The following is a 21336-nucleotide window of genomic DNA, read 5'->3' as shown; positions in this document are numbered from 1 at the left end:
CCATTTAAATTAATCCTTTATACAGTTTAATCATGAGTAATGCATAATTAGTTTGTCACAAAGTGCTCTGCTTGAAGGAAACTTCACTGAATTGCATGGTTTGATCAGAAATGCACTTCATCGGGTCAATCATTTACAAAATGCTATGTCTAATACATAGGCCACCCTGTTCCAAGATTAAGACAGGTGTATTTATTCTTGATTATTTATTTAAAATATGTGTGATGGATAGCAATCATTGCAGTCTATAATAAACATCAGTGCTTTGATGGTGGCATCAGAGACATTAGAATGCCTTCCCCAGGATGACATAAATCCACTAATGAGGCACAAACGCGCACTGTACCGACCTGACAACTTGTTGATGATCAGCTGATGGCAACACAGAGCTTATTTTTCATTCAAGGCATACAATGCAGTCACCTTCAGAATATTCCATCCCTGAATCAGTCATTTCTTTGACACAGGAATAGCACTCACAATTAAAATGATGGAATACAAAATCCAGACCGAAGTTTGAAAAGTCTCACGCTTTTTTTTTCAATTTCAAATGCTCCACATAATTTCCATTTTTAACCAATGGCATCTTCCTCCTACATCTGCCCAGACATTTTTTACAAATTGGAGAAAGTGTAGGCCTCGTTTTAGCTTGACCCAGCCAACTGGGAAAACATGGTTTCAAAAGAAGTGCGAAGGAAAGTGTAGATCCAGCACGGAACCCAAACCTGCCAGATTCCAAAAGGGAAGATCGGATTAAAATTGAGGTTGAAAATATTTATTTTATCAAGTTGTTTATTGATACACTCAATTCCCAATTGAACAATGCATAATAAAAGGATCTATCACCAAATATAGAGCATACAGTTCATGTAAATGTAGCAGTTCAGCTCCAAAAGAGTACAAAGCATTCCAGTTATTTATCAGCAAATGATTCTTCGTCTTCTTCTTCTCCTACTTTCCTCCTCCTCCTCCTCCTCATTCTTTTCCTCCTTTTCTCCTCCTCCTTCTCCTACTTTCCTCCTCCTCCTCCTCATTCTTTTCCTCCCTTTCTCCTCCTCCTTCTCCTACTTTCCTCCTCCTCCTCCTCATTCTTTTCCTCCTTTTCTCCTCCTCCTTCTCCTACTTTCCTCCTCCTCCTCCTCATTTCCTCCTTTTCTCCTCCTCCTTCTCCTACTTTCCTCCTCCTCCTCCTCATTCTTTTCCTCCTTTCCTCCTCCTCCTCCTCATTCTTTTCCTCCTTTTCTCCTCCTCCTTCTCCTACTTTCCTCCTCATTCTTCTCCTCCTTTTCTCCTCCTCCTTCTCCTTCTTCTCCTCCCACTTCTTCTCCTAATTTTTTTCCCTTCTTCTCCTTCCCTTTAGACTTGAGGATTCTTTTTATTTAAAAAAAAAGACCATAAATAGATATTTCCTTGTGTTGTCTCAAGATTGTGCCCACTCTATCTCTAAAGAATCCACGCTGCATTTCCACTGTTTAGAGGTTAACTTGCTCTCACTAAATAATCAAAAATGGTTTGGCAGCAACTTTGTAAAGATGACATTCTCTATTTTATCTCCCTTTCCATGAGACTTTTTGGAAGTTCAAGCTACTATCACATTATATCTGGTTCAGTGAGAAGGGCTCTTGAACAAGCAGACTAGTAAGTCATCATGAGAAATGCATAGAGATGTAGAAAGTAGAGATGAAAGAGCATAATTGCAGAGTAGAGGCTTAAGATTAATTTGTACATTTCAAAGACAGCATGAGACCACTGTTGTGGATTTCAATTAGGATCCCAATGGTGTAGGAAATCCAATTTTTGCACAATTTCACAGTCTCAAACCTTCTCCCTGATGGGAGGAGGAAGAAGAGAGTGTGTCCAAGGTAGATGGGCCTTCCAGTTTGTTGGCTGCCCTGCAGAATGTAAATACTTTATGAGAGAAGCCAAAGTAGTGGATGTTTGCCTCTCTAGTTCGAGGCCTGTCACTAGTGGTGTGTCTCAAGGATTGGTGCTGGATCCATTGCTGTTTGTCATCTATATTAATTATCTTGATCAGGGTGGCCAAACTACGGTCCACGGGGCAACTGCAGCCCATTGCCCATTTTTAAGTGGCTGGTTAGAAGAAAAAAAAATGGTGGTCCTGCCAGAGCTGCTGTCACATCAGCTCTGTACATGCTTTGAGTGGCCAACAGTGGTTGAAAACTGTCTCGTTTGTTTGGCCCAGACTCCTTATATTTTTTTCTGTGTGCGGCCCACAACCCAAAAAACTTGGCCATTCCTGATCTAGATGATAATGTGGTAATTGAATCAGCAACTTTGTAGATGAGTTTGAGGTGTTGCATTTTGGAAGGACAAACCAAGGTTCAATAGTAGGGTACTGAGGAGTGCAGTAGAACAGGGGGATCTGGGAATACAGATACGTCATTCCCTGAAAGTCACTTCAAAGGTAAGGAGGGTCATGAAACCTTTTGACACATTGGCTTTCCCAAATCAAAGTCTTCAAAATAGGAGTTGGGATGTTATGGTGAAGTTGTATAAGACATTGTTGAGGCCAAATTTGCAGTATTGTGTGTACTTTTGGTCACCTAAAGATATCAATAAGTTTGAAAGAGTGCAGAGAAGATTCATTTGGATGTTGCCGAGACTTCAAGAACTGAGCTACAGGGAAAGATTAAATAGGTTAGGACTGTATTCCCTTTTGCGGACAAATCAAACAGTAATTCATTCACAGGAACAAATAACAGTGAAGCGGGCACAAGCAGAACAGCCATTGGTGAAACGGCCAGTGTGTGTGTAGCCCAAGGTAGGAATGGAGAGTTCTAGGCTTTAGCTTGAAAGGCTCAGAGAGCAGAGGCTGAGGATGTGCTGCAGATACAGGTAAGGTCAGGTACGATCTTTTTGTAGTAACCCAGAGCAGGTAGTGGAGTTGGCAGCTAGGGCAGGTTGTGTGCTCTAATTGCAGCATGTGGGAAATCTGAGACAGTACATTTGTCCCTAATGACTACACCTGCAAGAGGTGCATCCAGCTCCAGTTCTTGGAAGACCATGTTAAGGAACTGGAGCTGGAGCTGGATGATCTCTAGATCATTCAGGAGGCAGAAGAGGTGATGAACAGAGGCTATAATGAAACAGTCACACCCAAGAGGCAAGAGACAGGTAACTGGGTGACTGAAGAGGGAAGTGGAATGGCGAGTCAGTGTGGGGCACCCTGTGGCTGTTCCCCTCAAAATAAGTATATTATTTTGGATACTGTTGTGGGGGAGGGGAAGGTGTGATCTATCAGTGGTCAGGTCTCTGGGACAAAGTCTATCCCCTCAGCTCAAAAGGCAAAGGGAAGAGGAGAGCTCTAGTGATTGGGGATTTGATAGTTAGGGTTCTGTGAACAAGAGTGAGATTACTGAGTCATGGCTAAAGATTACCACAGATGAGAACTAATTAGTATTAGAAAGGCAGGAAGGTCAGTAGAGTGCTTGAGGTGGTTCTGCTAGTTAAAAATGAAATGCAATGTGGGGAGAGGGGAGACATTGGATATAGAAGATATAGACTGGTTGAGTGTGGCAGCCCGGGTAAAGTTGGACACATCCCTCTCCACCTGGAATGGGATGGATTCGTCCACAGCATGCATCACCACCTTGGCGATGTTGCCCTTGATGCAAGTGAATGCTGGGGAGCAAGGTAATTATTTTCACCAGGGGACAGCTATTGTCTGCATAGTTAGGGACCCACTGGGTGCAACAGGAAAAGAACCCAAGCACCTTTTCAGGACCTTGAGGCTATAGGGCAATTGGAATTGCAGCAGGGGGTGCAAACAGTCAGGGTTGGGCTGAATGACGCTATTCTCCACCACACAACCGGGAATAGCCAGGCGTGAAGTGCTGAACACACATTTCCTCTGGTTATACATGAGGTTGAGACTTTGGCCATCTAGAGAAAGTTTTGTAGGTTAGCATTATGGTCCTGCTGGTCATGCCCACAGATGGTCATGTTACCCAGATAGAGAAACATGGCCATTAGCCTGTAGTCATCCACTATCAGGTCCATCTCCCTCTGGAAGACAGAGACCCCACTGGTGAGCCTGAAGGAGACCTGGAGGAAGTGGTAGAGGTGACCATCTGCCTCAAACACAGTGTATTGGCTGTCCTTTGGGAGGATCAGGAGTTGGAGTTATGCCAACTTAAGATTGATGGCTGAGAAGACTTGGAACTGGGCGATCTCATTCACCATATCGGCGATGCAGGGGAGGGGGTAGGCATCCAACTGGGTAAATTGGTTTATGTCTGACTGTAGTCCATCACCATGTGGTGTTTGTCTTCAGTCTTTACCACTACCACCTGTGTCCTCCAGGGGTTGGTGCTGGATTCTATGATCCCTTCAGCCATAAGTCATTTAACTTCTGCTTTAATGAAGACTCTATTCCCAGGGCTGTATCACTTGCTCTTGTTGGTGGCAGGCTTGCACTTTGGGGTGAGGTTCTTGAACATGGGTGCTTGTGGACAGGCTGCAGGTCATGTTCAGAGGGGACAGCAGGTGGTTTAAAAATTGATAGTTGTGGACCTTGGGGGGCGGGAGGTGTCCCTTTGGACACTCTTGAGTTGGCACTGAAAGTCCATTCCCAGTATGACTGGTGCGTAGAGCTGTGGCATAATAAGGAGTTTAAAATTCTTGCACTTAGTGCCATGTACGGTCAATGTCACGGTGTAGCTGCCATGGATCTCAGCTGAGTGGGATTTAGAGAACAGAGCGATTTTGGACTTAGCCGGAATCACTGCAAGGGAGTAGCGCTCCCAGTATCAAACAGTCAGTTTGTTATGTGACCATTTACCTCGATGTCCATCGTGGCTCTGGGTAGCTGATGTGGGCTGTCCTGGTCCAGGGTGATCATGGCCAATGTCTGGTTGGTGTCTGATTCCTGTTGTAGTACTGATTTGGAGGCATACCCTCCAAGATCGCTGCCCCCATGCTGCGCATGCGTGCTGCTCCTTGCTGCTGGAATTAATGCCAGAAGTGGTCCCATCCCGTTTTGTCATCCCCATGGTCCTGTCAAGCCGTTCCCCCCAGATTGGGACTGACAACCCTTTCTGTAGTGTCTCTTCTTCCCATAGGCAAACACGTTACGTTTCGGGCCAGGCAGCTCCTCCGAGGATGTTTAGCATGGCCATGGAAGTAGCACTTTGGGTGCTCGATGGCAGTGACTTAGGATGCCACATCCCAAGATGGTCTCCACGTGGTGACTGCGTTTCCAGAAGAGAAGACCTCCGCATTTAGTTGCGTTGTCTCGAGCAATTAAGAATTCCTGCATGTTTCGATCCACTCTTTTCCAGGAATCTCTGCCAAATGCAAACAGACTTGTATTAGTTCTTCTAAGTGAATGGAAGTATAGACTGCAGCAGACTCGCCCCAGCTCCAACAGGACCTGCATGTATTTGTCCACCAACTCACCAGAAGGTACTTGACATAGATAATATTTGTCAAGGTCCGATACAGTCTCTGAAGGAGCTCTAGTGAACGAATATGTATAACAGTCTCTGATTTATTTGAAAAATGCAGTGGCAAACCTGTGCGAAGATTACCTTCCTCACTCTGCACATCATTGCGTTTCATGAATGCATTGAGGCAGTGCAGCCATTGATCAAATTTGATGGAGCCCTCTAGGAATTTAGGGTCGGTGTCCAGTTTATCTGCCCACATCGCCTTGTTCATGCCACAAAATTATGGTGATCAAATTGATGTACTATCAATTAACCACATTAGACTAGAAGTCGTGATAAATAGGCTTTAATTACCATAAACCATCAGCATGCCTCACAAGTTTCTGGCCCAATTTCAAGGCAGGTATTGAAAGAGGGGTTTGGGCATAACAGCCTTTATGGGGAGTCTGAGGGGAGGAGTTTGAGGTTCAGGGGAAGTTCATTCATATAGACAGTGGTTTCACCCTAAAGAGGGTGTTGAATTTCTGAAATTCCTGACTCCAGAGCATAACTGCAATGGAGGTAAATATATTTTTGAATGAGGTGGCACTGAGGAGGAATTTCAGTCTTGGGTTTACAGTGGACCATATTGAATGTGAGATGCCAAGTGGCAGATTCTTGCACTTATACTTATTTTTCAAGTGGGTCACATTAATACTGGTTCTTGGTTCTTGATCCTCCAAAATATTCCACATGGAATTTAAACTGGAGTTGGGGAGGGTGTGCTAAGATCCATTCAAAAATTTCCATGGTTGATCTCTTGGTGGATGTCAGCCATTACAGTGCATCACCTTCCCACAAAATCTGCATTTCTGTTCCATTCCTAATGTTGTTTTAATTACTCAATGTAAATATTCTGTGAAAATTAAATGGAGCACTCATTTTTCTCAACCCTTGGGGATTTTTTTTTTTCCCTGCTGATTTACTTGGAACAGTGCCGTAGCCACAATTAATTTTGTTATTTCTGAAGACTCTAAAATGAGATTCAAGGGATTGTAAGCAACAGCCTTGCAGTCAATGTCACCAAAACCAAGGAGATGATCGCTGACTTCAGGGAGTGAAAACCAGAGGTGAATGATCCAGTGATCATTAGGGGATCAGAGGTGGGGAGGGTGAACAGAATTAAGTTCTTGCGAGCCACACTCTTGGAGGATCTTTCCTGGCATCTCAAAGAAAGCATGTCAGCATCTTCACTTCCTCAGGAGTTTGCAGAGGTTTGGCATGATGTCAGAAACCCTGGTAAATTTCTACAGATGTGTGGTGGGAAGTGTGATGACCAGCTGCATCATGGTCTAGACTAGCATGTGGATACCAATACCCCTGAGCCCTGCAAAAGGCAATGGAGACTGCCCAGAACATTACCTCCCCACCATCGAGAAAATCCACAGGGAAAGTTGCAGCAATCACCAACCTTCATCGCTCGCAGACAGTCTGTTCTCGCTGCTGCTATCAGGGAAGAGGTACAGGTGCCCGAATCGTGCTGCTGTCTCTCTTCCCCCATCTGCCCGAGTCACGCTGCCATCTCTCTCCCCTCTCGCCCAACCTAGTCGCACTGCTGCCACTCTCTCTCTCTCTCCCTCCGCTGTACCAGCACCAGGATAAAAATGCTGGTTTTTGGAGCTTTCTGGAATTTAGATGTCTTGTAGTTACTTGAGATTCAGTCTGATATAAGCAATGCAAGGGGGCAACAGAGTTGGTGTAGCGGTTAGCGCAACGCCTTTACACCTCCAGGTTCAGGAACAGCTGCTCCCCCTCCACCATCAGAACCCTCAACAACAAACTCAATCGGAGACTCATTTAAAGACTCTGACTTTTGCACTTTATTGCTTGTTTGTCTCTGTATTTTCAGCCAGTTAGTTCACATTTCTTTATTTGTTTACATGTGTATGTTAAATTTTTGTTTTGAGTACCAATAAGTGGGGATTCGGCCTTCCCCACGGGGAATAAAAGAAACTTGGGATTGTATGTGATGTCATGTATGTACTCTGACAATTCTGAAATCTAAATCTAATCTACATCCAAATACTATTCCACCTGTGTGAAGTGTTATTTAAATGCATTGTAACAATGGAACCATGTTGCAGGGAATGCACTTGCTCCTTGTAGCACATGAATTGTGTCGAAGAAAATTGTTGAAGCTATTGTCATATCATGATGACCCCCAGTGACTTGGGGTACTACTGCTTCCAACAAAATCGTCAACTCATATTCCATACTGTAAGATATCCTGCAGGGAATTATAAATACAGGAAAATTTTGAAGTAATTCATAAAGAATGTGATGAATGATTGGTAAAAGGAAATGAGCTGTTGAATGGCAACCAGGGATCATGTTCAAGCAACTGAAGATCTATTGTTGAATCACTGTAATTCATTGCAGAAAATAACTGTTTTCCTGTGTTAAATTCACAGTGGGAATGACACAATAACTGCATTATATCACTGGGCAAATGTATATTATAGCCTGTTAGCCAAATTGATTTGTTAAGTACCTTTGTAGTACATTCTAAAAGCAATGAAAAGCTATTGAAATTTAATCCTTCCATTGGAATTTATTGGAATATAGAAGTATTTCAACACATTCAAATGCTTATGCTTCTGTCATTCGGAATTTAACTTATATAACTTGTTTAAATATGCCAGCTTCAATGGTTAAGAATTCCATGATTCTGAATTTGTCTTTCAAATGAGAGTGCAATGGGCTTGATTCCAAATGAATCAAATGTAATTTAATTTTAGGCGCACAGCACAGTAACAGGCCATTATGACCCACGAATCCGTGCCACCAAATTTACACCCAACTAACCTACGTCTCCATTACTTTTTGAATGGTGGGAGGAAACCGGAGCCCCTGGGGGAAACCCACACAGTAATGGGGAGAATGTACCAACACCCCGATCCCGATCGCTGATGCTGTAGAGGTGTTGCGCTAACCGCTACACCAACTCTGCTGCCCCCTTGCATTGTTTTGCATTGCTTATATCAGACTGAATTTCAAGTAACTCTAGGTACACAATCCATTATCTGGTCATCTAAATTCCGGAAAGCTCCAAAATCTGGCATTTCTTTCCTTGTGCTGGTACAGCGGAGGGAGAGAGAGAGAGAGAGAGAGTGACAGCAGTGCGACTAGGTTGGGTGAGAGGGGAGAGAGATGGCAGCGTGACTCGGGCGGATGGGGGGAGAGAGACAGCAGTGCAACTCGGGTGGGTGGGGGGAGAGAAATGGCAGCGTATCGGGCAGGCGAGGGGGGAGAGAGATGGCAGCATGACTCGGGCGGGTGGTGGTGAGAGTGACAGTAGCATGACTCGGGCAGGCGAGGGGGGAGAGAGAGACTGCAGCTCGACTCAGTGGGTGGTGAGAAGAGATACGGCAGCACGACTCGGGTGGACTTAAATCTGGGGCAGCTGGCTTTTATTCCGAAATCCGGAAAAATCCAAAATTCAGAACACACTGTCCCCCAAGGGTTCTGGATAAAGGATTGTGTACCTGTACTCTGCAAATTCGGATGCTGTTTCAAGAGCCAAGCATTAATGGTTTTGCTTTTGCACAAGTACCTGAGCTAAGATTCTTTTTAACTGGAAGAGAAGGGAACTATATCAGTGAAGGCAGTATGAAATAAAACATCTTTTCCCACATTGTGAGTTGGAGAAAGGTCAATATTGGCAAGATAAGACAGATTCCGATTAATTGCAGCAAAAGCTTACCCATTCAGAAACCCTTCTTATTTCCATAAACATTTGATTAGCTTTAAGTCATTAAGTCCACTCCTTCAGCAAATTCTGATAGAATATTTTCCACCAAAGTAGAAATGTTGAAAGGACAAATTAGGAATCAATTGATTTTTTTAAAAGAAAATTGGAATGTAAAGCTTGATCAAGAGGCAAGTGGAAAGGAATATCCTACAGGTGGAGAGCGAGGCTGAGAGGGTGGAGAAGGAATTCTTAATTTAAGGTTCTTTGTAGCTGAAGACATGTACGTCAATGGGAAATGAGAGCAAGATCAGGAAAGTTAAATTTGTCAGAGTTGAAGGAACGCAGGCCCAATTGCCCAATTGGAGTTGATAAATGTAGAGAAGGGGTAAAGCCATGGAAGGATTTAAAAATGAATGAGATTTTAAAATTATATTATACCTGCTAATGTAGATGAGCAACCACAGGCCAAGACTGAAGATTATTTTACTGTCATGTCATAAAACAGAAAATGTGATATTTCACAAAATTTCCTTTTGTCTTCCATAAAGCAGATGAAATTTCGATATCAGCAGAAATTGGCCAGAGCCCCTTACAGCCAAAGAAAAAGAAACAAAAGAGAGAATCCTGAGAGTTACTGAGTGCCCATGGATTCACCTCCAGTGGTCCTGCAGCCTCCACAGCCACAAAGCCTTCGTTTCCAAACATCAGCAACCCAAGCTCCAGATTCACACCTCTGACACAATCAGGAAGCCTCCAGCTTCATCAGCACCCTCTTGTATCTTGGTTCCAATACTTGGTACCCCTTTCAAACAGTCTCAAGCCGGTCTCCAGCAGTCTGGAGCATGGTGTGTGACCTCTGACCGCAGTCACCAGCAGACTCCAGCCTACATGGGTAGCTCGCCTTGAGTCACCAACAGCCCATCGCCTTTGTGTTCTTCAGCCTCACAGCCCCTCACTGGTCCGCCCCATGTGTCATCTCCTCTGCTTCTCATTTTTAAATGGGGTAATGTTTCCCATTGCCCTGCGCCTGTCCTCTGTTTCCCCAGAAACTGCAACCCCATGTGGTCATTGCCGATCATAGGCAATGCCAACTTGGGCCTAGACCCCACTGGCATGGGAATTTAAAATAAACTGCCATTGGCTCCTTTAACTGGTTGTTCAAAGCCCATTTGGAGCCAACTAGGCTCGGACTGGCCAATTGCACCCCTTGGGGGATCACTGTGTCTTCACTCCCTGTTCTCCATTGGTCCGCACCAGCAGCAGATCTGCCATTACATCAGCTTCGGCAGTGCCACCATTTTCTTTTATCAGGGGACAATCCAAATTTCTACTGAGGTAACAGAGTTTTTGATGATTGTAAAATTGCATAAGGTAGATTAAGGTAACCTGCCATGTCTGAATAAGAATAGTCAAGCTTGAAGATAACAAAGAATGGATCAGATGGTTTGAGACGGGTGGGAAGTGATGGTCTTTGCGACTTTGTGATGCAAAGCTGAAATTGATACTGAAGGTACAAGTGATCGAGTTCAGTCTCAGATTTGTTCCTCGGGAAGGGATGGGTCGGTGTCTGGGGCACTGAGAATGGAAGAGAAACCAAAGTTGATGACCTTGATTTGTCAATATTCAAACTGCAATAAAATCTTTTTCCTACTGCCCTGTCATCTGCTGCTTCATGTTCCCTGCTGAGCTGCAACTGTCTAAGAAAGTGGGAATTTACTGAACAAAGTTGAATTTCTATATTATGATGAGATGACTCCAGGAGGAAAATGAGGTTTCCTAAATAGATATCTCCCCAGATATCTGACTATAATCAGAGTGAAATCACATGCTGTCTGCAGTGACATTATCTTTGGCTTGGCTTCGCGGACGAAGATTTATGGAGGGGGTAAAAAGTCCACGTCAGCTGCAGGCTCGTTTGTGGCTGACAAGTCCGATGCGGGACAGGCAGACACGGTTGCAGCGGTTGCAGGGGAAAATTGGTTGGTTGGGGTTGGGTGTTGGGTTTTTCCTCCTTTGCCTTTTGTCAGTGAGGTGGGCTCTGCGGTCTTCTTCAAAGGAGGTTGCTGCCCACCAAACTGTGAGGCGCCAAGATGCACGGTTTGAGGCGTTATCAGCCCACTGGCGGTGGTCAATGTGGCAGGCACCAAGAGATTTCTTTAGGCAGTCCTTGTACCTTTTCTTTCGTGCACCTCTGTCACGGTGGCCAGTGGAGAGCTCGCCATATAACACGATCTTGGGAAGGCGATGGTCCGCCATTCTGGAGACGTGACCCATCCAGCGCAGCTGGATCTTCAGCAGCGTGGACTCAATGCTGTCGACCTCTGCCATCTCGAGTACTTCGACGTTAGGGATGAAAGCGCTCCAATGGATGTTGAGGATGGAGCGGAGACAACGCTGGTGGAAGCGTTCTAGGAGCCGTAGGTGGTGCCGGTAGAGGACCCATGATTTGGAGCCGAACAGGAGTGTGGGTATGACAACGGCTCTGTATACGCTTATCTTTGTGAGGTTTTTCAGTTGGTTGTTTTTCCAGACTCTTTTGTGTAGTCTTCCAAAGGCGCTATTTGCCTTGACATTATAATTAGTGTGTATAAATGCAATATTTTATAGAGATGATCTGAGTCCTATTACTCTTACCTGCGGAGAAGGTTATTGGATCATGTATCTGATGTTCTGGAAGTGAAGGAGATGTGATATTGTTGGTGATGGCTAATGGAAGAGCATTACATTTTGTTTACAACACAGAAGAAGCAGATTCTGGCCATTAAGACTCTGCCACCCAATTCCACCCAATCAATCTACAACCCGACACGTTTTGGAAGGTGGGTGAAACCGGAGCACCCAAGGAAAAGCTACACAGATCATGGAGAGAATGTATGTACCATGTAACTTCAAGTTCTACTCCTGGTCATGAGAATATAGTTTAGGTTGAAGGTTCAGGGATTTCTCCATTGCCCTAACCGCTGCCTTTCAATGAAGATATTAAAATGTAGCACATTGTCTTTAAACATGGATTCTTTGTTTTTGCTGTCTGGGTTATGAAGTGAAAACAATGGCATCATAAGGCAGTGTTATAAACACTCATGCATGCGCAAGTCTGACCAAAGAAATTTACTGCCCAATATGTTCTCTGTTCAATATGATGCATCCTTGCTTTGAATTGGTTTGAAGATGTAAAGACCACCTAATTAAATATGACTAGCTGGTTAATTTCATTCTCCTCCGACTGAATTATCACATAAAATAGTGTTTCTGAAATGGGTTTGTTGATAGTTGCACAATTTCACAATGTTCACAACAAACCCCCTGTGATTTGCTTTCATCACATACAGGATTACTTACAATAACATCGACATGTCAGATATTAATGGTTCTAGGAAGAGGAAATTCCTACTGACATAATGACATACTTACGCTAATCTGGATAAACACTGATAGTACTTCAAGTGTCACGACAAATCTTAAATCTACCCAAGAATTTAACGGGTTTGTTCTTCGTTGCCATAGAATATGTGAATTATTGAAGGTCATTCAGCTAATTTTAATTATAGAGTTTATATTGTGGTCACTTTGGGGTTGTAAGGTCACTGCAGACAAGGATAATAAAAGAAGCCATGAGTCGAATTCAAGTGAGGATCTTTGAGTTTTTTTTCAAGTGAATGACCAATGGTTTAACACCTATTACCTCTTCTCTGTTCAGCTGTGCTCCTCCCATTCCCCTTTCTGTCCCCCCTTTTAATCAGACATCTGCCTGATTTTCAGCACTCCTGATAAAGACTTCAGGCCTAAAACATTGACTGCATTTTATTTCCTATGGACACTGACTTTCTCCAGCACTTTTGTGCCCTACTTACAACCACAAACGTGTCAATGCAGAGGTACTGCCATGTGGAATGAACGTTCATTTCTGTACATTATTCCATAGAAACATAGAACACTATAGAATACAAAACATCCCCTTTGTCTAGTCTGTGCCAAACTACTATTCTGCCTAGTCCAACTGATCGACACCTAATCCATAGCCCTCCAAACCACACCCCCCGCCCCTTCCATGTACCAATTCAAACGTTCTTAAATGTGAAAATGAAGCCTGCATTCACCACTTCAGCTGGCAGCTCATCCCACACTCCTCCTGCTCTCTGTATGCAGTTCCCCCTAATGTTCCTCCTAAACTTTTCCCCTTTCATCACCACCTACCCTCAGATGGAAAATCCATCTTTCTGCTTTGTCAGTCCTCCCCAGTTACTCGAAATATTATTTAATGTTGTTAAGCTTTATTTATTTATGTGTGCAGTTTTGGTCAGATATCAATAAAATAGAGAGTGCAGAGGTGATTTGCTAGATGCTGCCTGGACTTCAGGAACTGGGTTACAGGGAAAGTTTAAACAGACTGCACTTTATTCCTTGTAGCATAGAAGAATGAGCGGAGATTTGACAGAGGTATTTTTTTTGAACATACAGCATTATGACAGGCTATTTTAGCGCACGAGTCCGTGTCACCCAATTTACACCCATTTCACCTGTACCCCTGATATGTTTCAAATGGTGGGAGGAAATCGGAGCCCCTTGAGGATACCCACACATACACAGGGAGAACGTACAAACTCCTTACAAACAGCGCGGGATTCAAACCCCGGTCCCGATCGCTGGTGCTGTAAAGGTGTTGCGCTAACCGCTACTCCAACCATAGCGTTTGGGCACTCTCCAAACAGATGACATTAACATCAACTTCTCCTGCTAACCTACCCTCCATTCTCCATCCCTTTCACATCCCTTTGTCTTCTTTCCTCCAGCTCTCGCCCTTCTCTCTCCATTCACAGCCAACCCCCCTCCCCCCCCCCCCCCCCCCCGCTTGCTGCTGTGCCCTCCCTCCAATATCTGCCTATTACCTCTGGCCTGTGAGACCATGCTCCTCCCCTTGCCCCTCCCTCTACCCTTTTATTAGGATGCCTGCTGACATTTTTCCAGGCCTTGATGAAGGGCTTAAGCCCAAAACTTTGGTTATGCATCTTTATTTGTTTTACATATAGTACACTGTTTGAACTCTTCAGTTTCTCCAGAATTGGGCTTTTACTAGCACTTAAATATATTTGAAAACGTTTATTCAATTTTTCTATGTTTATAATTCAACACTAAATGTGCAGTAAATAAAAAATGATCATACTCAGAGTCTAAATCAATAGCTCAATACTAGAGAGAGTAGAGAGCACCAAGTTTCTCAGAGAACAGTTATGAAGTGACCTATCCTGGTCACAAAATAACTCCTCACTTGTCAGGAAGGTATAAAACCGTGACTGCACTTCATTAGAAAGCTGAGGTGAGCAATACTTTTAACCTCCTCTCCTACACGTTCACTAACACTGCCATGCCAACACTCACTACACTTGACAGAGTAAATATAGGCTTTTTCTATTGAAGGGGTGTGGGGGTGGGGGGGGTGAGATATAAACCCGAGGACATGGTTTAAGAGTGAAAGGAGAAAGCTTAGGGGGAATTTCTTCGCATAGAGAGTGGTGGGAGTGTGGAATCATCTGCCAGCTAAGGTGATGAATGGAGGTTAAATTTTAACATTTAAAAAGAATATGGTCAGGTACCTGGATGGGAGATGTATGGAGGGCTGGGAGCAGGACTGGACCATAAAAAAATGGTTCAGCAGAGATCAGTTGTGCCAAAGTGGCCTGTTTGTTTTTTGTGCTGTAGTGTTCTATGGTTCCATAAGGGACATTGTGATTAATTGAATCACTTTTGGTACTTAACAGGTTGGTTTCCAAAAACACCTGCGCACGTCTGAATAATATATCAGTGTAGCGGGAGCTACTCTGCTCCTGCAATAACACACACAACCAGACGGGTTGAGCTCAGTGAGCAGACTAGTTTATTGCAGGCTGCTGAGCTGCACTGATACTTCCAGCCCGGACCTGCCTGAGAACTGCGCTGAGGGCGCTGACGTCATCCGGGCGTCATGTGGACCCCAAACACGGGTTTCTGAGCCCCGAGCTGGAAGGAAGGGAAACCCCCGATGGCACCATTTTGGCCGGCTGCCCTGCCGCCCGGCTTACAAGCAGGGCCAGTTCACCTGCCTTGTGGTGAGCCGCCACACAGCCCCCTCCAGAACCGGCACCAATGTCCTTTTTCACCAGGCGGCCTCACTTCTTGGGCTGGGCAATGACCACTGGCTTGGTGGGATCGAGGTGCACTGGCTTCATCCTGTCCATGGTAAACAGCTACCACCTGCCGCCAATGTCCAGTGTGAATGTCGAGCCGGAACGCTGTACAACCTTGTATGGCCCCTGGTATGGTCGCTGCAGAGGTGCCGCGGTCGGGCCCCGCCGAGCAAAAATATACTCCGTGAAAAGCAGTTCACCGGGAATGTGAGACGGGCGGGTGCCATGCCTGGGCGGTGATGGGGGTTCAAACAAGTCCAAGTGTGCCCTGAGGTGAGGAAGTAGTTCATGCGGTAACCGCTGGGGATTATGAGGTGCATTGACGAACTCACCAAGTAGTGCCAGCTTAGACCAGCTCAGCTGATGATGCCTGCAGATCTTCCTTGGGAGTGGAACGGATGCCCAGGAGCACCCAAGACAGTTCGTCCACCCAGTCCGGTCTGGTGAGGCTGGCCATGAGCGCCGACTTAAGGTGGCGGTGCAGATGTTCGACCAGTCCATTGGCCTGCTGGTGGTAGGACGTGGTGCGGTGTAGCTGGATCCCTAACCTGTTGACGAGCTTTGCCCAGAGTGCAGATGTGAACTGGGTGCCTCTATCGCTGATGAGTGACCCAGGACACCGAACCGAGCGACCCAACCATGCTACAGTGCTCGGGAGCAGGAGTTGGTGGAGGCATCTAGCTTCGGGATCACCTTAGGCCATCGAGTGGTGCGATCCACCACCGTAAACAGGTAAAGGTTTCCCTGGGAAATGGGTAAGGGCTCGACGATGTCCACGTGAATGTGGCTGAACCATTCCCGAACATGCTAGAACTCCTATACGTGCACCCTGGTATGCCTGTGCACCTTGGACATCTGGCAATGGGTGCATGTTCTGGCCCAGCCTGCGATCTGCTTCCATAGACCCTGCCATACAAATTGTTCTGCCACCATCCAGAGTGGACCTGATGGACGGATGTGAAAGGTCGTGGATGTGACGGAAGACTTATCTGCGCCACTGCTGGGGAACCACTGGCCGCGGGGTGCCCAAGAAGATATCGCACAGGATGGTGCCTTCGCCACTCTGAGTTGGGAGGTCTCGGAACCACAGGCCCTTGATGGCGGTCTTGAAGGCCCTTGTCTCCTCATCAGATTCTTGGTCCCGGATGAGCTGGTCAAAGTCGAGGCCAGGCGTCAGCGCACAAATGGCCGGAAGTGAGAGTGTATCGGCAACCACATTGTCCTTGTGCCAAAGGTTGGTGGTAAAATCCGACACGAAGGAGAGGTAATGCTGCTGGCAAGCCAACCAGTGATCCTTTGTCATCGCGAGTGCCTGGATGAGGGGTTTGTGGTCGGTGAAAATGGTAAAATACTCCAACCCTCTAAAAAATAGCGGAAATGCCGCACTGCCAAGTACATGCCCAGTAACTCACAGTCGAACTTGCGTTTCAGCGGGCAGAGCAGGCGGTTGAAGAATGCCAGTGGCTTCCAATTTCCATTCACCTGCTGCTTCAGGATGGCTCCGACGGCTGTGGCAGAGACATCGACAGAGAGTGCTATATGCAGGTCGGTGTGCGGGTGGACAAGCATGATGGCCATCGCGAGGGCGTCCTTGGTGGCCTTGAATGCTGTGCAGGCTTCTGGGTTCCAAGTGAGCGTCTTGTGCTTGGCTGCGATGAGGGCGAACAGCGGCTGCATGATGCACGCAGCTCCCGGGATGAAGCGGTTGTAAAAGTTGATCATACCCGCGAACTCCTGCAGCCCCTTGAGGCTATCCGGGCATGGGAACTCCCTGATAGTGGTGACCTTTGCAGCGGCAGGCATGGCACCTTCGGCTGTGATGGTATGGCCCAGGAACTGCATGGACTCTTTGTCGAACTGGCACTTGGCCGAGTTGATGGAAAGGCTGAAGTCGGCCAGCCGGGAGAAAAGGGCATGTAGGTGGGCCTTGTGTTGTGCCCGGTCCTTGCTGGCAATGAGGTGTCGTCCAAATAAATAAAGATGAAATCCAAGTCCCTGCCTACAGAGTCCTGAGGCTCTTAGTGTCATGGAAGATCTGAGTGGCATTCTTGAGCCCGAATGGCATGCGCAGGAATTCGAACAAGCCAAAGGGGGTGATAATGGCTGTCTTGGGTATGTCCTCAGGGTGCACCGGAATCTGGTGATATCCACGCACCAGGTCAACATTGGAGAAAACCCTCGCACCATGCAGGTTGGCCATAAAGTTTTAGATGTGAGGGATGGGGTAACGGTCAGGAATGGTTGCCTCGTTGAGCCGTCGATAGTTTCCGCAGGGACGCCAGCTGCCGGAAGCTTTCGGGACCAAGTGGAGCGGCAAGGCCCATGGGCTGTTGGACTGCCGAGTGATCCCCAGCTCCAACAGTTGCAAAAACTCCTCCTTCGCTACATGGAGCTTGTCAGACGGGAGCCAGCGTGCCTTGGCGTGAACTGGTGGGCTCTGGGTGGGGATGTGGTGGAAAACCCCATGGTGCGGCAAGGCAGCGAAGAACTGTGGCTTGAGGAGTGTCAGGAACTCGTCCAGGATTTGCTGGAACTCTTCTCTGGGCATGCTGATCATGACCACCTGCAGTTGCTCTGAGCGGGAGGCATCGAGGCGAATGGCCTGGAAGTTACGGGTGTCCACCAGGCGCCTACCTCGAATGTCCACCAGAAGATTGTGTGCGAGGAGCAAGTCTGCATCCAGGATGGCAGTCGGGAGAGACAAGAAAGTGAATCTCCTCGTGAAATTCTGTTGCCGACCTGGAAGTGGACTGTCTTGTCTCCATACATCTGGATTGCTGTTGCATTGGCCGCATGGAGGGGAGATCCATGAGGTCGGTTCCTGGACTCGACTCAATAGCCGTGGCTGGAATGATGCTGATTTGGGCTCCAGTGTCAATGAGGAACCGCCGGCCGCTGACTGAGTCCCGCAGGTAGAGGAAGCTGTGTCCTTGGCCAGCCATCGCAGACATTAATAGCGGTCGGCCTGGTCGCTTCCCTGGAACGAGCAGGGCTGACAACACTTCCGAGCCTTGGCTCCCTAGCCCTGGTAGTAGAAGCAGAGGCCTGGATCGGATGCTGTGGCCTTGGTTATGCTCTTGGGGGCCCCTGCAGGGGCCACGTGCTCTACCATAGCACTAGGGGTGGGCTTGGCGTGATCGTGCCCATGCCTCTTCACCTGCTGGACCACTGAGCCCTCTGGGAATCATGCGAGCCATAGCTCTTGGGCCTTCTAGGTGACCTTCCTTGGGTCGATGAAGCTTTCCTGGACCAGCAGCAGCCAGATGTCTCCAGGCCTATGGTCGAGGAAGATGCACTCGAAGAGTGGGCAGTTGGTGTGCTCACCCATGAGCATGAGCATCTCGTCCATCAACTCCATCGGGGACCAGTCCCCCAAAGGTGTTGAGGTGCAGCATCCGAGTGGCACGCTGGTGTCTGGATAGTCCAATGGACCTGGTAAGCAGTTGCTTGATGGTCTCTTATTTGTCCTCAGCAGGTGGGTGCTGAACAAGGTGCAGCATGCGTCTGCCAGTGGCCTGGTCCAGGGCAGTAACCACATGGTAAATTTGGTAGTTTCGGACGAAATATGGCAGAGGTGAAACTGGACCTTCGCATGGTCAAACCAAGTCTCCGGCTCCTGAACCCAGAATTCAGGCATTTTTACGGCTATAGCACTAATCCCACGCTCGCTCATGATGGGTTCAAAGACATTTGAACCATTCGGGATCACCAATTGTAGCGGCGGCTACACTGCTCCTACAATAACACACACAACCAGACAGGTTGAGCTCAGTGAGCAGACTAGTTTATTGCAGGCTGCTGGGCTGCATTTATACTCCCAGCCCGGACCTGGCTGGAGGCCGCTGACGTCACCCGGGCGTCACGTGCTCCTCAAGCGTGGGTTTCTGAGCCCCGTGCTGGAAGTAAAGGAAACCCCCCCCCCCCGATGGCGCCATTGTGGCCAGCAGCCCCGCCGCGTGGCTTACGAGCGGGGCCGGTTCGCCTGCCTAGTGGTGAGCTGCCACACCAGCATGTATGAGAAAATGCACCATCTCCTTAAAGGAAGCAGAATGTAGATAATGCATGATGTGGTATTGTTTCAGATATTTTTTTCATAGAGTGAATACTAAAGCATTTTATCATATTTTAAAAATGTGTACATATTTTTAAAAGTTCATTTGCAAGATGTGGATGTCAGTGACACTGCAGTTTTGTTACAACTCACAAATTGTCAAAGAGGTCTGGTAAACGACTGGAAGGCCACCACTTTGCTTTGGGTCTGGAAATCAAGTTAAAGCTCTGGAGTTCATTTGTCCATGGACTTTTTTGGACCAGATGGGATTTTACGATATTCCTGTGGGTACATTGACAACATTATTAACGGCAGGCCTTATTTAATTACCAGTAACTGAATATAAATTCTACAGCTGCTGTGGTCTGGGTCAAGCTTTTGTCTTAAGATCATTGGTCCAGCTCTCTGGACTACACTGGGCAATGAAGATTTAGCTTCCTGTAGACTTTTGAGCGCATTTTAGGGATTTTGGGCTGCCGATCACAAAAATCACCTCATCATGAACACTGTGAAAGGTTTCACCATGACATTGCGACCATTGAAATGTGGTATCAGGGCAATTGGAATCCATCAATTCTGGACGACTATTATTGGACACTGACATGAGAGGCATCAGATGCTGAGTACAAATGAAAATCAGCGGTAAAACACTCTTAGGTCAGTTGAACTGACGCAATGTATCAGTATCATGTGATTGAATATGTTAAATTCATTAAAAGTGAATTTAATGTTTCTCCAATTTCCTGCATGTAACTGCAAATCCGAAATTATCTTTGTGTTCAGCTTGAAGGAAACCTTTTAAATAAAAATGTTGTCCAGTGTTATTAGTCGAGCTTTAAGCTACTGTATCTGAGCACTGAGAACAAGCTGTTCTGAGCTTGTCATTGAATGAAGGTGCGTGAGGGACTAAGTAATAGTCTGCATATTAAAAAAGAATTTAAAATGTTAACAGTATCGAAGCAGTAAAAAAAAGACAGTAATTTTTTTTCTTCTGAAAGTGAAAAGATTGTATTTTTTCTGCCAGATGTATGTACTGAATAATGTACTCTAAACATTTCTCCCATTCTAATTCAAACATTTTTTTTTTACTTGAGAGCATAATTTAATGGAAAACTTAAAAATTGGTATCAATATTGAGAATATCACACCAGGATGAACGTGAACCTGCACCTGGATGGTTCAGGGAAGTCACCCCAAAGGGAATGGAAGAGGAAGAAAACATCTGCTGAATGATGTGCAATTAAATTTAAAAGAAATATTGGCAAAGATGTAAATACTGTGGAATTTGGGAATTAAATTGCATTTAACCATTGGAAAAGAGCCAAAAAATCCAGTATAAATCACACTTGCATAAAAGCACATTAAGTGAACAGAATTTCATTTCCTATGCAATATATTTGCCACAAGTACATTCACTTTCACTGAGGGATAAAGGATACAGCTTGTTTCTCCTGAAGAAATGAAACTATAGACAAAACTCCTGCCACCACAAAATGTATTTAGTGGAATACCTGTATTTATTATTGTCTTTCCTGTGCTTTTGAAGCTAATTTTGTCTTACTTGGTCTATTGGTTTATTCCTTCTCACAATAGAATATAGAACATTACAGTACAGTACAGGATCTTAGCCCATGGTGTTATGCTAACTTACTCCACAACAATTTAATTCTTCTCTACCTCAGACCCCTAGCCCACTATTTTCTTCCTTCCATATGCCTATCAAAAAGTCTTTTAAATGTCCCCATCGTATTAGTCTCCACCATCACTCTCGGCAATGCATTCCAGACACCCATCATTCTCTGTAATTAAAAAAAACCTTTCCTCCACTCCTTTAACAGCTATCCTCTGGATTTAGCTATTGCCACCATGGGTAAATGTTGCAGGCTACCCACCCCATTTAAGCTCCTCATAATCTTATAAACCATGATTGTTACCTTTCATCCTTTATTACTCCAATGAGAAAAGCCATAGCCTATTAGACTTGCT

General features: G+C 45.9%; 1 long non-coding RNA gene across 1 annotated transcript; it reads right to left on the bottom strand.

Moving 5' to 3' along the window:
* Positions 1-227: 227 nt before the first annotated feature.
* Positions 228-19619, bottom strand: LOC138751834 (uncharacterized). The gene is made up of 3 exons (XR_011350222.1): positions 19504-19619; positions 4802-5306; positions 228-725 (listed from the first exon to the last, which is right to left on the bottom strand). It is a non-coding gene; the product is annotated as an uncharacterized lncRNA (long non-coding RNA).
* Positions 19620-21336: the final 1717 nt, after the last annotated feature.

Source organism: Narcine bancroftii, chromosome 1 (genome assembly GCF_036971445.1).
Source record: "Narcine bancroftii isolate sNarBan1 chromosome 1, sNarBan1.hap1, whole genome shotgun sequence".
Classification (NCBI taxonomy): domain Eukaryota; kingdom Metazoa; phylum Chordata; class Chondrichthyes; order Torpediniformes; family Narcinidae; genus Narcine; species Narcine bancroftii.
This window is presented reverse-complemented; position numbering and strand designations above follow the sequence as displayed.